Source organism: Lissotriton helveticus, chromosome 6 (assembly GCF_964261635.1).
Source record: "Lissotriton helveticus chromosome 6, aLisHel1.1, whole genome shotgun sequence".
Taxonomy (NCBI): Eukaryota; Metazoa; Chordata; class Amphibia; order Caudata; family Salamandridae; genus Lissotriton; species Lissotriton helveticus.
Genome location: NC_136067.1, coordinates 2108584966 through 2108599022, shown reverse-complemented (window position 1 = coordinate 2108599022; position 14057 = coordinate 2108584966). Strand labels below are relative to the sequence as shown.

At 53.7% G+C, this 14057-nt stretch overlaps 3 pseudogenes across 1 annotated transcript in view; all 3 read right to left on the bottom strand.

Annotated features, from left to right (window-relative positions):
• LOC144764067 (uncharacterized) overlaps positions 1-14057 on the bottom strand; it is a 71195-nt pseudogene that overhangs the window by 23694 nt on the left and 33444 nt on the right. The gene's annotated exons all lie outside the window — the stretch shown is intronic.
• LOC144765633 (28S ribosomal RNA) lies at positions 4497-6258 on the bottom strand (annotated as a pseudogene).
• Positions 7194-9598, bottom strand: LOC144765516 (18S ribosomal RNA; annotated as a pseudogene).

The following is a 14057-nucleotide window of genomic DNA, read 5'->3' as shown; positions in this document are numbered from 1 at the left end:
CCCACACCCTACACCAGAAGAGGTAAGACAGGCAAGAGGGAGGAGGGAGGGAGCCATAAAAAAGAAAAAGAATCAGGTAGCGACAAATAAAACACCAACGAGAAAACAAACCCCAACCGCCACGGAGGGAAAAGAAAATACACTTAGTCCCCCCCTGCTGGGAAACCAGAGCAGGCACACTGTGAGTATACATCATGATGCCTCACCCACCACGGATTTAGTGATAGTATCTGAAGGCCCCCCAACAAGTGAAATAAATGAAACTGACTATGAATACAATTTAGACAATTTCTACATAAATCTCTTTCACCAATCCAAAAGACTCTGATAAAACTGGAAAAAGCTGTAACCGAATTTACAGCGACAATCAAAGCTAATCCCGCCCCAAATCATGCACAAGTTCCACAAAAACCACAAAAACCAGGGGCGCAAAAACCGGCAAATATAATCCCTGTAGCCCAAGCAACCAACTCGACACCTGTACCCACTACAGCCCCGAAACCACCAGCTACAATATCTAGTAAGAATAAAGCGTCAGCTATATCAGCCCCATCAATCCCACAAGGAAAAAACAGCACTCCCTGTAATAGCACTCCCACGGCTAAAAATAATCAACCATCAACTAAACAACCCCAAACACATCAACCGAGGGAAAGACAACAACATGTCGAAACACGACCAGTAATACGTCCAGTAACACTCCCACCAGAAGCGAGTCCCTTTGTCGCTATATTGACCGGTGTACCAGAGCTGACAGACCAGAAACATGAACCAAACTGGTCGTTAAAAAACAAGATACAACACTGGCTTACCATTAATCGTCCTCCTCCACCTCCCTACTGTTCTACTAGAATCCTGATGGTTAGAAGAGCCCCTTGGGTCGGTCACGGTAAAAAATCGATAAAGGGGGACTGCGTCCTAATTACCTTTGAGGACCCCAGAATAGTAGAATACATCTGTGCAGGAGAGGACCAAACTTTAACCGGGGGGGGGTAAGAATAAAACGTTTGTCTTTCTTTTACCCACCAACTTTTCAGGATGGCCCCTCTCAATTAGAGGGACCATGGTACACAGTAGGCCCTCGGTATCGAGGTAAAGAAAGGGATGAATGGAGAGGGCAAGAACACTGGAGAAAATACAGAGAACCCCCACACTGGGACGGATGGAATGAACTACCACTAACCAATATGTATAGTGGTTTAGAGTGTGTCGACTGACCACCACAGCCAGAAGAACAGACACCTAAAACCCTAGACACCCCACAAATCCCAGACAATACCATAATCCCTGAACATTCACTTATCCACACTAATCCACAAATAGAAAATGCATTTAAAGATAATCCTCCAGCCCTGAGCGTGATCTCCTGGAACATCGCGGGATTGCGACCAAAGCTGGAGGATGGGACCATCATGCACCACGTACATAGACAACAAATACTCTGCCTGCTGGAGACATGGTCACAATCAGAACTTCATTTACAGGGGTACAGGACGTTCTTTTCCCCTGCGCTGGTGGGGAAAAAGGGTAGACCAAAGGGAGGACTAAACATATATATAGCCAATACCATTCAGAATATCAAAATAAGTGTCATCGAACTGGATTCTAATTTCCAGATCATTGGTCTTGCTCTACCCAAAAATGAGTTTATAGTCCTCATTAACTTCTATAATAACCTTGCGGAAACACAGCTCCAGAGAGTTCTGGCCCACCTTCATGAAAAACTATCTACCCTTAGACAGAAACAGGGAGCAAGGGGTGGATCATCCATAATATGGGCAGGAGATTTTAATCTACATCAATGTACGCAACCAGAAAAAAAATGTCCCATTATGGCCACAGAGGAAGGTCTTTTTCTAACCCACTTTTTTCATAACAACACGGGAGGAATAATGAACGATCTCCTATCAGATCTTGACCTCCAAATAGCAAACACACCGGATCCCAGAACTAGCTTACTAGAATCAACCTATATAGGAAGAGGGTTTAGTACCACGGTTGATTACATTATAATATCAGCTAGTCTATAACCCAGAGTAAACAGCTTTGAAGTCATACCCAACAGCCAAAGTGACCATGCTATTCTCAAAATGGAACTGTATATAAATCACCAACAGTCTCTCCCTACGGCGATAGCTAGTGCACTGTCCCAAGAAAATATAAACCTGGGCCAATTGAACGGGTACTCAATAAAATGGGGGAAGATAAACCCAGAGGAAATCACTAAAGACTTGATAAAATCAGCATACCCCCAAATTAAGAAATGCTTATACATACTCACAGAAGATGAGGAACTTCTTAATAGCTTCGCACAAATCATGGAAAAAATACAGTCCTTACTTACAGCAAAACATAAAGCTGGACCACGCCGGCCGAAGGGATGGTTCAATCAAGAATGTACTCAGGCCCACTCAAAGCTCAAACTAGCACTAAACAAAGATGAAAGAGACCCCCATATTATATCCGCCTTAAGAAAGGAATATCATATAATCAGGAAAAAGAGAAAAGCGGACTTAAAGCAAGCCCTATAAATCTTTCAAAAACCATCCTTTGAACAAGAAAATGACCACGAGAACCTAAAAGCTCCGCCTTACCCCATTCAAATAGACTTTGACATCCCCGAGATCCTTCTGGCCCTAAAAACAAGCAAAAATGGAAAAGCACCAGGCCCGGATGGAGTCCCGGTTGATTTTTTCAAACATAAACCAGACCTTTGGGCCCCGATTATTACTAGGGTGTGCACGGCAGCGGCAAAGAAAGGAATCCTGGAGTCTTGGACAGGGTCCATCATGGTACCAATATTTAAGAAGGGAAACCGCCAGGACCCTGCTTGCTACCGCCCAATATCCCTGTTGGACTCACTGGGCAAGCTGGCAGGTAGGGTGATCCTGGAGCGATTGCAGGACTGGGTGGAGGAGAGAGGCATACTGTCTGACCTACAATTTGGCTTCAGAGAAGGCTTTGGAACTGTGGAGCAAGCCCTAAACCTCTCTCTAATTATTGGGAAATATATACACGCCAAGAAAGATAAATTATATATGATCTACGTGGACTTGTCCGCGGCATTTGACTGTGTTTCTCATACCAAATTGTGGTCCCTCCTAGCCCAAATGGGGGTAGATCCGCCACTCCTGAACTTTTTAAGGGAAATGTACTCAAAGCCCTCTGCCAGAGTCCGTTTTGGTACAAAAGGAGAGTTGACAGCGTCTTTTAGAGTGGAGCGCGGGGTCAGACAAGGATGTGTCCTGGCACCTTTCCTCTTCTCCCTCTATACTAACAACCTGGAGGTTGAGCTCCTGAGAGGTGCCCGGTACCTCCCACAGGCAGAACATCGCCCGATCCCCGCTCTGCTCTATGCGGACGACGCTGTCCTCCTGGCACGGACTCCCCATGAACTTCAGAATACTCTTAATAGGTACTCCCAGTACATGGGTACCCTAGACCTTCACATAAATGTGAAAAAGACTTTTGTGATGTCGGCAGGTACAGGGAGAAAACATCTGAAAAACATCACCCTTAATAACCAAAAAATAGACTCTGCAAATGAATATTGCTACCTGGGAATCACAATAGATAATAAACTGTCCTGGAAAAAGGCTGTGGAAGCGAGGAGATACTGCTTTAAAAGAGCGCTAGCAGCATTGGTGACATTCACACAAAAACTGGGAAAACGACCGCCTGAGGAATTGTTAACGATATATAAGGCCAAATGCCAATCGACAGCCCTATATGGAGCAGGCTTATGGGGTCACACGGATGTAACCTCCCTGCAAATAGCAGAAAATAACTTTCTAAGGTTCTTGTTGATGGCCCCAAAGCGATCCTCAACCTATGCCTGCCACTTGAATTAGGTGTTCCATACATTGAGGACCTTGCAAAAATACAACCGCTACTCTTATGGCGCCGTATCTGGACCTCGGAGAAAAATGATCTCACCAAGATGATAGTGGCGGACGCTATGACATTGGACCATGCCTTAAAAATTAAGTGGTTAGCCTATATCAGAAACTTTTTCATTGACCTTGGGGCAGAGCAATACTATCTGAATCCTGAAAAAATCACTGAACTCACAAAGAAACAACTAAAAGAACTAGCCCTGGGACATTTGGAAAACCTGAGATTGCAATCGGAAGCAGGCAAACCGTCTGTCCAACACGCTGTAATGGTCCAATCTACACTCTTAATTCAGCCCTATCTAAGGCTTAATCTTGGCCTGTTTGATCGCTACCTTCTGACAAGGTTCCGATTAAATGTATTTCATAGACTGGTGGCCTTTCCAACAGCAAACGTTTGGGATCCGAATCCACCCCTATGCCCCTGTGACGAGAAGTCAACACAGACAACTTTACATACTGTCTTGTTTTGCAAGTTTTACCATGAACATCGTAAAGTTTGGCTATTGACCTTACTAAAATCTTGGGGTCTCAGGCAATGTCGCCCTGCCATGCTGTGTTTGCAGCTCTTGGATACTGAACTTGCTTGTTACCATGTTCTTAACTTTTTGAAGTGTATACATAGACACAGAAAAAAATCTTTAAAGGTAATTCCCTTAAACAAATTAATGCTTTTATAACTCAGATGTGGAATTTACTTGTTATATATGTAATCACTTTGTACCTTTTGATATGACTGTTTTATTGTATATTATTACTGCTTTTATGGATTTCAAACTTGAAACTCCGAATAAAGATTATTATTATTATTATTATTACTACCACCAAGATCTGCACCTGCGTCAGCTCCACCCGGGGCCTCGTCCCGGGCTTCTGTGCTCACCACAGCAGCCCTCCTACTCATTGCAGCTTAGCCGTCGTGGCTTTCAGCACCGACGACGGCTGGGTATAGGCCCGACGCTCCAGTGCCATCCATTTTCAGGGCTAGTTGATTCGGCAGGTGAGTTGTTACGCACTCCTTAGCGGATTACTACTTCCATGGCCACCGTCCTGCTGTCTATATCAACCAACACCTTTTCTGGGGTCTGATGAGCGTCGGCTTCGGGCACCTTAACCCGGCGCTCGGTTCATCCCGCAGCGCCAGTTCTGCTTACCAAAAGTGGCCCACTAGGCACTCGCATTCCATGCCCGGCTCCACACCAGCGAGCCGGGCTTCTTACCCATTTAAAGTTTGAGAATAGATTGAGATCGTTTCGGCCCCAAGACCTCTAATCATTCGCTTTACCAGATAAAACTGGGGACTCCGAGCACCAGCTATCCTGAGGGAAACTTTGGATGGAACCAGCTACCAGATGGTTCGATTAGTCTTTCACCCCTATACCCAGGTCGGACGACCGATTTGCACGTCAGGACCGCTACGGACCTCCACCAGAGTTTCCTCTGGCTTCGCCCTGCCCTGGCATAGTTCACCATCCTTCAGGTCCTATCACGCATGCTCATACTCTACCTCCCTGACAGAGCGGGCGAGACAGGCCGGTGGTGAGCCCGCCGCTGAAAGCGCGGCGGGATCCCACCTCAGCTGGCGCGCGCCGGCCCTCACCTTCATTGCGCCACAGGGTTTTGCTCGGCCCTCCGACTCGTGCACGTGTTAGACTCCTTGGTCCGTGTTTCAAGACGGGTCGGTGGGTAACCGACATCGCCGCAGACCCCTGGCGCCCGGTGTGGGCCTCCCAGCCCGGCGGCGTGACACGGTCATGGCGCACTGAGAACAGTCCGCCCCAGTCAACAGTCGCGCCGGGAGCCCCGTCCCCCCTTCAACCGGCCCAGTGCGCCCCGAGGGGCGGCCGGGGACGGGTGCCCGGGGGAGGTCACAGAGGCAGTCGAATCTCCCTTGACCCCGTGGACACAGAAAAGCTGCTGCCAGGGGGGCTGTAACATCCTCTGCCTGAGCGGAGGGCCACCTGCCACCCCGAAGCCGTGGAGTAAATGCGCCCTACAGGGTCCGGGTAGGGCCCAGGCCCCAGTCCCACGGAGGGGATCCGGAACTCCCGGGCCACCAACCTTCTCGCCGTGTTGAATCCTCCGGGCGGACTGCACCGACCCCACCAGTTTACCTCTCGACGGTTTCACGCCCTCTTGAACTCTCTCTTCAAAGTTCTTTTCGACTTTCCCTTATGGTACCTGTTGGCTATCGGTCTTGTGCCCGTATTTAGCCTTAAATGGAGTTTACCACCTGCTTTGGGCTGCATTCCCAAGCAACCCGACACCGTCTGCGGGGTGAGCCTCGATCAGAAGGACTTGGGCCCCCTCACCGCCAAGAGTCACAGGCAACTTTTTGAAAATGTTCACCCACCTGCGGGTGCAGGAGAGGAAGGGGAGGAAGGCGAGGCCATCCGTCCGCCACCCATGTGGCAAGATGGCCCAGGCACCCCGTGAGTCAGACTGCACCATTGTGAGAAAAATACATTGCCAGGCACTCGGCCTGGGAGTCCCCCACCCACAGGTAAGGAAGGGGGCTCCCAGTGTGACAGGAGCAGGCAGCCCCACAGCCGCAGGCCCGTCCCGGGCACACCGGGAGGGACTACACAAGTCTTCAAATCCCTCGGCCCGGCCGCACGGGACCGGGTCAAACCGGGTACTGGGTACTTGGCAATGAGGGAGGGTCGCTCCACCTGCACGTCAGCCGTCCGTCGCCAGGAGGCCCCGAGCCATGCCGGCAGGCTGGTAATTAGCCCACCACCATCCTCACCTGGGTCAGATGCACTGGTAGGGAAGAGCCAGGTGGCTCCCCAACCCACACGCCTCCTACCGAGAGGAGCCAAGGTCCCCTCACAGGCCCTTGGCCCCTTCTCTTCCAGGCCACCCTGCTGCGCGAGAAAGGCCACTCCCTGCTAGCCTGGAACCCGGTCGGGCCGGACCGGGACTCGAGCGTGGAAGGGCCCAGCCGGCGCCAGGGCCTTTCAAGGGAGGGGTTGTACCAGCTCGGGGATGCACTGCCATTCGGTTTCCCCCCACCCGAGTGGATGTCGTGCGGGTGAACTTGGGTTCTGCCTTGTAGAGGAAGAGGGGACAGGGACTGCCACCATCCCCAGCCCCTCACACGTCGGTCAGGCCCTCCCCAGGGGGGAAGAGGCCCTCTGAAGTCCTGGTCCTCACCCAAGCACCCCTTGTGGCGGCGGACCATTCCGCCAGCCGGGGTGCACCATGGCAGGGCCGGGCCCTGTGCGTAAGGTGTGTGCTTTCAGGAGGCGGACGAGGGCTTCAGGCTGGCACCATCGGTCACTCGGGCCGCTCCGCCGCTAATGATCCTTCCGCAGGTTCACCTACAGAAACCTTGTTACGACTTTTACTTCCTCTGGATAGTCAAGTTTGATCATCTTCTTGGCCCTCTGCCAGGGCCATTGCCGACCCCGGTGGGGCCGATCCGAGGACCTCACTAAACCATCCAATCGGTAGTAGCGACGGGCGGTGTATACAAAGGGTAGGGACTTAATCAACGCGAGCTTATGACCCGCACTTACTGGGAATTCCTTGTTCATGGGAAATAATTGCAACCCCAATCCCTATCACAAACAGGATTCAGCGGGTTACCCGCACCTGTCGGTGAAGGGTAGACACACGCTGATCCGTTCAGTGTTGTCCCTCTAAGAAGTTGGACAGGACGCTGGGGGTCGCGTAACTAGTTAGCATGGAGGAGTCTAGTTTGTTATCAGAATTAACCAGACAAATCGCTCCACCAACTAAGAACGGCCATGTGCCACCACCCACAGAACCGAGAAAGAGCTATCAATCTGTCAATCCTTTCCGTGTCCGGGCAGGGTGAGGTTTCGCATGTTGAGTCAAATTAAGCTGCAGGCTCCACTCCTGGTGGTGCCCTTCCATCAATTCCTTTAAGTTTCAGCTTTGCAACCATACTCCCCCCGAAACTCAAAGATTTTGGTTTCCCGGACGTTGCTCAGCAGGTCATGGGAATAACGCCGCCAGATCGCTAGTCGGCATCGTTTATGGTCGGATCTACGACGGTATCTGATATTCTTCGAACCTCCGACTTTCGTTCTTGATTAATGAAAACATTCTTGGCAAATGCTTTCGCTTTGGTTCATCTTGCGCCGGTCCAAGAATTTCACCTCTAGCGGCACAATACGAATGCCCCCAGCCATCCGTCTTAATCATGGCCCCAGTTCCGAAAATTAACAAAATAGAACTGGAGTCCTATTCCATTATTCCTAGCTGAAGTATTCAGGCGACCGGCCTGCTTTGAACACTCTAATTTTTTCAAAGTAAACGCTTCGGACCCCCAGGACAATCAGTCAAGAGCATCAAGGGGGCGCTGAGAGGCAGGGGCTGGGACAGGCAGTAGCTCACCTCGCGGCGGACCGCCAGCTCGATCCCAAGATCCAACTACGAGCTTTTTAACTGCAGCAACTTTAAAATACGCTTTTGGAGCTGGAATTACCGCGGCTACTGGCACCAGACTTACCCTCCAATGGATCCTCGTTAAAGAATTTACAGCTAGATTCATCAAAGTCCCGATTTGCGAGTCCTTCATAGCGATTATTAAGAAATCGCTATTAAGGACTTGCAAATCGGGATTCATGTAGAAATCGTAAAATAAATTGCGATTCCTACAGCCTCCTTATTTGCGATTAGCAAATTGCTAATCGTAAATAAGGAATAACTCCCCATTCATTCCTATGGGCGTAAATGCCCATAGGAATGAATGGGGAGTCAATCCTTATTTGCGATTAGCAATTTGCTAATCGAAAATAAGGATGCGATTTCAAGGGTGCCAGGGGTGTCCAAAGGACACCCTGTAGCACCCCTGAAATGTGAATTTACACTGATGTTGTGCACACACATGTCAACATGCAACTTAGAAAAATGCATTTAGATGCATTTTTTCTACGTTTTCGCTATTTACCACAAGGTTTGACTTCGTGGTAAATAGCACTCCTAAATTGCGAATTCGCAATTTTTAAATGTTTCATGAATAGCATTTAAGGAATCTCTAATAGAGATTCCCTAAATGCTAATCCTCGCAAATTTGCGAATTCTTTATTAGCAATTTTTGCATTTGGGATGATGAATCCCAAATGCAAAAATTGCACTCGCAAAGGGCCAGATTCTCAGAATCTGGTCCTTTTGCGAGAGAATTTCGCTTGATGAATCTGGCTGTTAAAGTGTACTCATTCCAATTATAGGGCCTCGAAAGAGTCCTGTATTGTTATTTTTCGTCACTACCTCCCCGAGTCGGGAGTGGGTAATTTGCGCGCCTGCTGCCTTCCTTGGATGTGGTAGCCATTTCCCAGGCTCCCTCTCCGGAATCGAACCTTGATTCCCTGTTACCCGTGGTCATGGTAGGCACAGAAAGTACCATCAAAAGTTATAGGGCAGACATCCGAATGTATAGTCGCCGTCAAGGGGACGTGCGATCGGCCCGAGGTTATCTAGAGTCACCAAAACGGCCGGGCGAGCCCAGATTGGTCTTGGTCTGATAAATGCCCGCATCCCGGGAGGTCAGCGCTCGTCGGCATGTATTAGCTCTAGAATTACCACAGTTATCCAAGTAACAGATGGAGCGATCAAAGGAACCATAACTGATTTAATGAGCCATTCACAGTTTCACTGTACCGGCGGTGTGTACTTATACGTGCATAGCTTAATCTTTGAGACAAGCATATGCTACTGGCAGGATCAACCAGGTAGCCACACCTGATGACGGGGTGGGGACCGCATGCCCATCTCCCCGACCGGCAACCTTCGCGTAACCCTCCATCTCTCGGGAGCCTGCCTGGGGAAGGATTTACAAAAAGGGGGTGGTGATGAACAGAGTGTCTGAGTTAAACAGACCACTCTTACCCAGTCCAAAGATCAGGGCTTGATCCATCACCGTTATTTATCTCACTGCCCCATCCCAGCTCAGAACCTGGCTATATGCAAATCAGTCTGTCCCTGGCCCAGTGCATCATGGGAACAGGGCAGACTAAACTACCAAGCCAATTCTTCACCAGAAAGGAGACAAGCTACCGGGGACCGGTTTCTGGCATTTCAGCCTTTTCAGCCTTCTTCGGCCCGGCTTGTTTCCTTCCCAGTGTAAGAATTGGCTTTTGTAGTTTGGTTTGCCCTGTTCCCATCATGCACTGGGACAGGAACAGACTAATTTGCATACAGCCAGGTTCTGAAACTGGGATGGTGCAGTGAGCTAAAAAACGGTGTTGGATCTAGCCCTGATCTCTTGACTGGGTGAGAGCTTTCTGCTTAATTCAGAGACTCTGTCCCTCACCACCCCTTGTTGTAAATATTTTTGTCCACCCTAAGCGTGGAAGGGTATTCTCAGATGTGAGACCCTTGCTCATTGCACCATCAGGATTCAAGCAAACCGGGCCGAAGACGGCTGTAATGCCAGAAACCGGTCCCCGGGAGCTTGTTTCCTTCCCAGTGTAAGAATTGGCTTTTGTAGTTTGGTTTGCCCTGTTCCCATCATGCACTGGGACAGGAACAGACTAATTTGCATACAGCCAGGTTCTGAAACTGGGATGGTGCAGTGAGCTAAAAAACGGTGTTGGATCTAGCCCTGATCTCTTGACTGGGTGAGAGCTTTCTGCTTAATTCAGAGACTCTGTCCCTCACCACCCCTTGTTGTAAATATGCCTGGGGAAGGAGCCCACCCGCCTGGGCGGGAGGGCTCGCTGGAGGGGTGTGGAGCGGTGCGGTCGCATGGGCACCGCGGGCCCAGCCGTCTCCCCCGGAAGGGATAGGCAGGCAGAGGCGCAGCCTAAACGAGAGGCAGGGGTGCTGGGGCCTGGTGGCGACGGAACCACTCAGAACGATTGTTTCGAGCTGCTAGGGAACCATGCTGGGCAGAGAGGGTTGACGGCGTGGCGCACAGGGACCACAGACCTACCGGCCAGGCAGCATCCGAGAACCTGGCGCCACCCGACCCCTTCCGCTCGGGTCAGACCACTGGGGGGCACAAACTACCAGGGCCACTCGGCCTTCGCTCTGCTGGGTAGGGTGAATGACCTACCGCCATGCGGCAGACCCTCCTTAGAGTCGGACGGTCCATGCGGGGTGAAAGCTCTTTGCCTGAAACAACAGCTGAGGCTGGCCAAGCATTCTATCCCTAAACGGACCGAGAGTGCCCAATCGATCAGAGTACAGAAGGGGCATCCCCTGGCAGGCCAACCTGTGCAGGGGGTTTGATGGCTTAGTATCCCCTGCCTGCCTGATGCCGGGGCAAGCAGGCTCAGAGAAAAAAGACCATCGCAAAGGGGCCCGAGACTCAGGTGCGTACCCGGGCCCCTGGGGGCCCTGGTGGGTGGGGCCGGGTCCTGCTTTCCCCTGATTCAGAATCGCCGGAACTCACGGAGGGCTGACTGACCCTCTCCCTAGTAATCCGGAGGAAAATGACCCCCCTTTCTTGTAATCCGTGTACACGAGGTGACAGAGGGGACCCAAGGTGCAAAAGTACACGACCTCCTGGAGCCCTCGCATGGGATCCGGGAGGCAAATGGCACCTCATTGAGACTTCCAGGGAAGTTCGGCCAACTGGTCGCCCCATAGGAAAGCATTGCGGGTGACCAGATGGTCGAGGGGATCAGGTGACCAGATGGCCGGGGAGGAAAGGGAAGCCATCTGGACACCCTGTGCCCCAACGAAGGAGTAAGCGGGCGCCGGTGCATGGCAGACCGGAGGCCCAGGGCACCAGCTGGGCCCCAGCCATGGAGGCTGCAATGGCGACCCGACAGGCCCTCCGACCCGGGGCCCACGGACACCTTGACAAGCAGGGGAGGCCTGCACAGGATCGATGGACTCCTGTCCTGGGCCCTTGGTGGAGCAGCAGCCCTGTGAATAGGGCCCAGGGCCCGAGCACCCGGCCCGGGGCCCAGCTGGGCCCCTGGACCCAGCCATGGCTTCCAGGCCCGAGGCACAGGGACGCCTCCCCGGGCCCTCCGGACCGTGTCCCGGGCACCCTGCCATGTGGCAGGACCCAGGACAGAGCCCAGGGTGGGGAGGCCACCCTCCCCCGGGGCCCTCAGGGGCCCCGGATAGAGCTCCTGAACCCAACCAAGCAAGGGGAGGCTCCCCAGGCGCAACAAAACCCCATCCCGGGCCTTTGGAAGTGCGGCAGGCTGGGGGACAGGGCCCAGGGCCTGAGCACCCGACCCGGGGCCCGGCCGGGCCCCTGGACCCAGCCGGGGCTCCCAGGCCTGGAGGCGCAGGGTCGCCTCCCCGGGCCCTCCGGACCCCGTGCCGGGCACCCTGCCATGCGGCAGGACCCAGGACAGAGCCCGGTGTGGGGAGGCCACCCTCCCCGGGGCCCTGGACCCAGCCCATCAGGGGAGTCTCCCCAGGCCCACCGGACCCCATCCATGGGCATCCTGCCACGCGCCAGGGTCAGACCCAGGGCTGGGGCGGCATCCTGCCCATCCGACTGAGTACCGCTAGGGGGAGAGGGGTCCCAGAGTACCTTGTCCCTAGTAATCCGGAAAAGGCTACCCCTCTTTCTGGGGACCTGTGCGTACCACGAAGCTCAGGGGACCCTAGCCGTGAACGTGCCCAACCTCCGTGAGCCCTGGCTCGGATCGGGGAGGCGAATGGCACCTCATCGGGACTTCCAGGGAAGCCCGACCATCTGGTCGCCCCATTGGAAAGCATTGCGTGCGACCAGATGGCCGAGGGGAAAGGTGCGACCAGATGGCCGGTATCGAAAGGACTCCCAACTGCCCACCCCGAGCCTTCGCGGTAGGTCTCCTGCATGCCCACGCAGGGCAGGGCTCGGGGACCCCAGCTGGGCCTTAGGCACGGGGAGGACCACTAGAGCACTTGGGCCCGGACGCCCGGGGGAGAACTGCCCTGGACCCATGGAGCCCGTCCCGGGCAATCTGCCATGACGTTCGCCCTGGAGGAGGAAGCCCCGGATGCCTAGGAAGGTGTTGCCCAAGCACAGCCCATCTGGTCCCTGGCAGAGAACCGCCAGCCCGGGAGGAGTGTCCGGGCATACCCTGCCCCTAGTAATCTGGAGGAAGGCTACCCCTCTTTCTTGGAACTCGCACACACCGAGTGACGGTGGGTGCCTCAGGGCGCAGATGCGCCCTACCTCCTGGAACCCTCGCGGGGATCGGGGTGGCAAGTGGCCCCTCATCGGGACTTCCAGAGAAGTTCAGCCATCTGGTCACCTCATTGGAAAGCATTGGGTGCGACAAGATGGCCGAGGGGAAAGGCGCGACCAGATGGCCGAGACCGAAGGGACTCCCAGCTTCCAATACCGAGCCTTTGTGGTAGGGCTCCGGCCTGCCCACGCTGGGCAGGGCTCAGGAGCTCTGCTACCCGGGGACTCTAGGACCCCGGCTGGGCCGCAGGCACAGGGAGGACCACCGTAGCTCTCACGCCCGGGGGGGGACTGCCCGGGACCCATGGAGCCCGTCCCAGGCACTCGACCATGCCGATGGACCTGGAGGAGGGAGCCCAGGATGCCTAGGGAGGTTTTGCCCAGACATAGCCCATCTGGTCCCCGGCAGAGAACCGCCACCCCGGGAGGAGTGTCCGAGCATACCCTGCCCCTAGTTATCCGGAGGAAGGCTACCCCTCTTTTTCGGAACCCGCGCGCAGAGAGTGACGGAGGGGACCCAGGACGTGGATGCGCCCGACTTCCTGGAGCCCCCGCTGGGATAGGTGAGGCAAGTGGCACCTCATCGGGACTTCCAGGGAAGTTCAGCCATCTGGTCGGCTCATTGGAAAGCATTGGGTGCGACCAGATGGCCGAGGGGAAAGGTGCGACCAGATGGCTGGGACCGAAGGGACTCCCAGCTTCCAACACTGAGCCTTCACGGTAGGGCTCCTGCCTACTAACGCAGGGCAGGGCTCAGGGTCTCTGCTTCCCAGGGACTCTGGGACCCCCGGCTGGGCCTCAGGCACAGGAAGGACCACTGGAGCCCTCGGGCCTCAACGCCCGGGGGAGTACTGCCCGGGAACCATGGAGCCCGTCCCGGGCACTCGGCCATGCCGTTGGCCCTGGAGGAGGGAGCCCCGGATGCATAGGGAGGTGTTGCCCAGGCATAGCCCATCTAGTCCCCGGCTGAGAACCGCCAGCCCGGGAGGAGTGTCCGGGCACACCCTGCCACTAGTAATCCGGAGGAAGGCTACCCCTCTTTCTTGGAACCC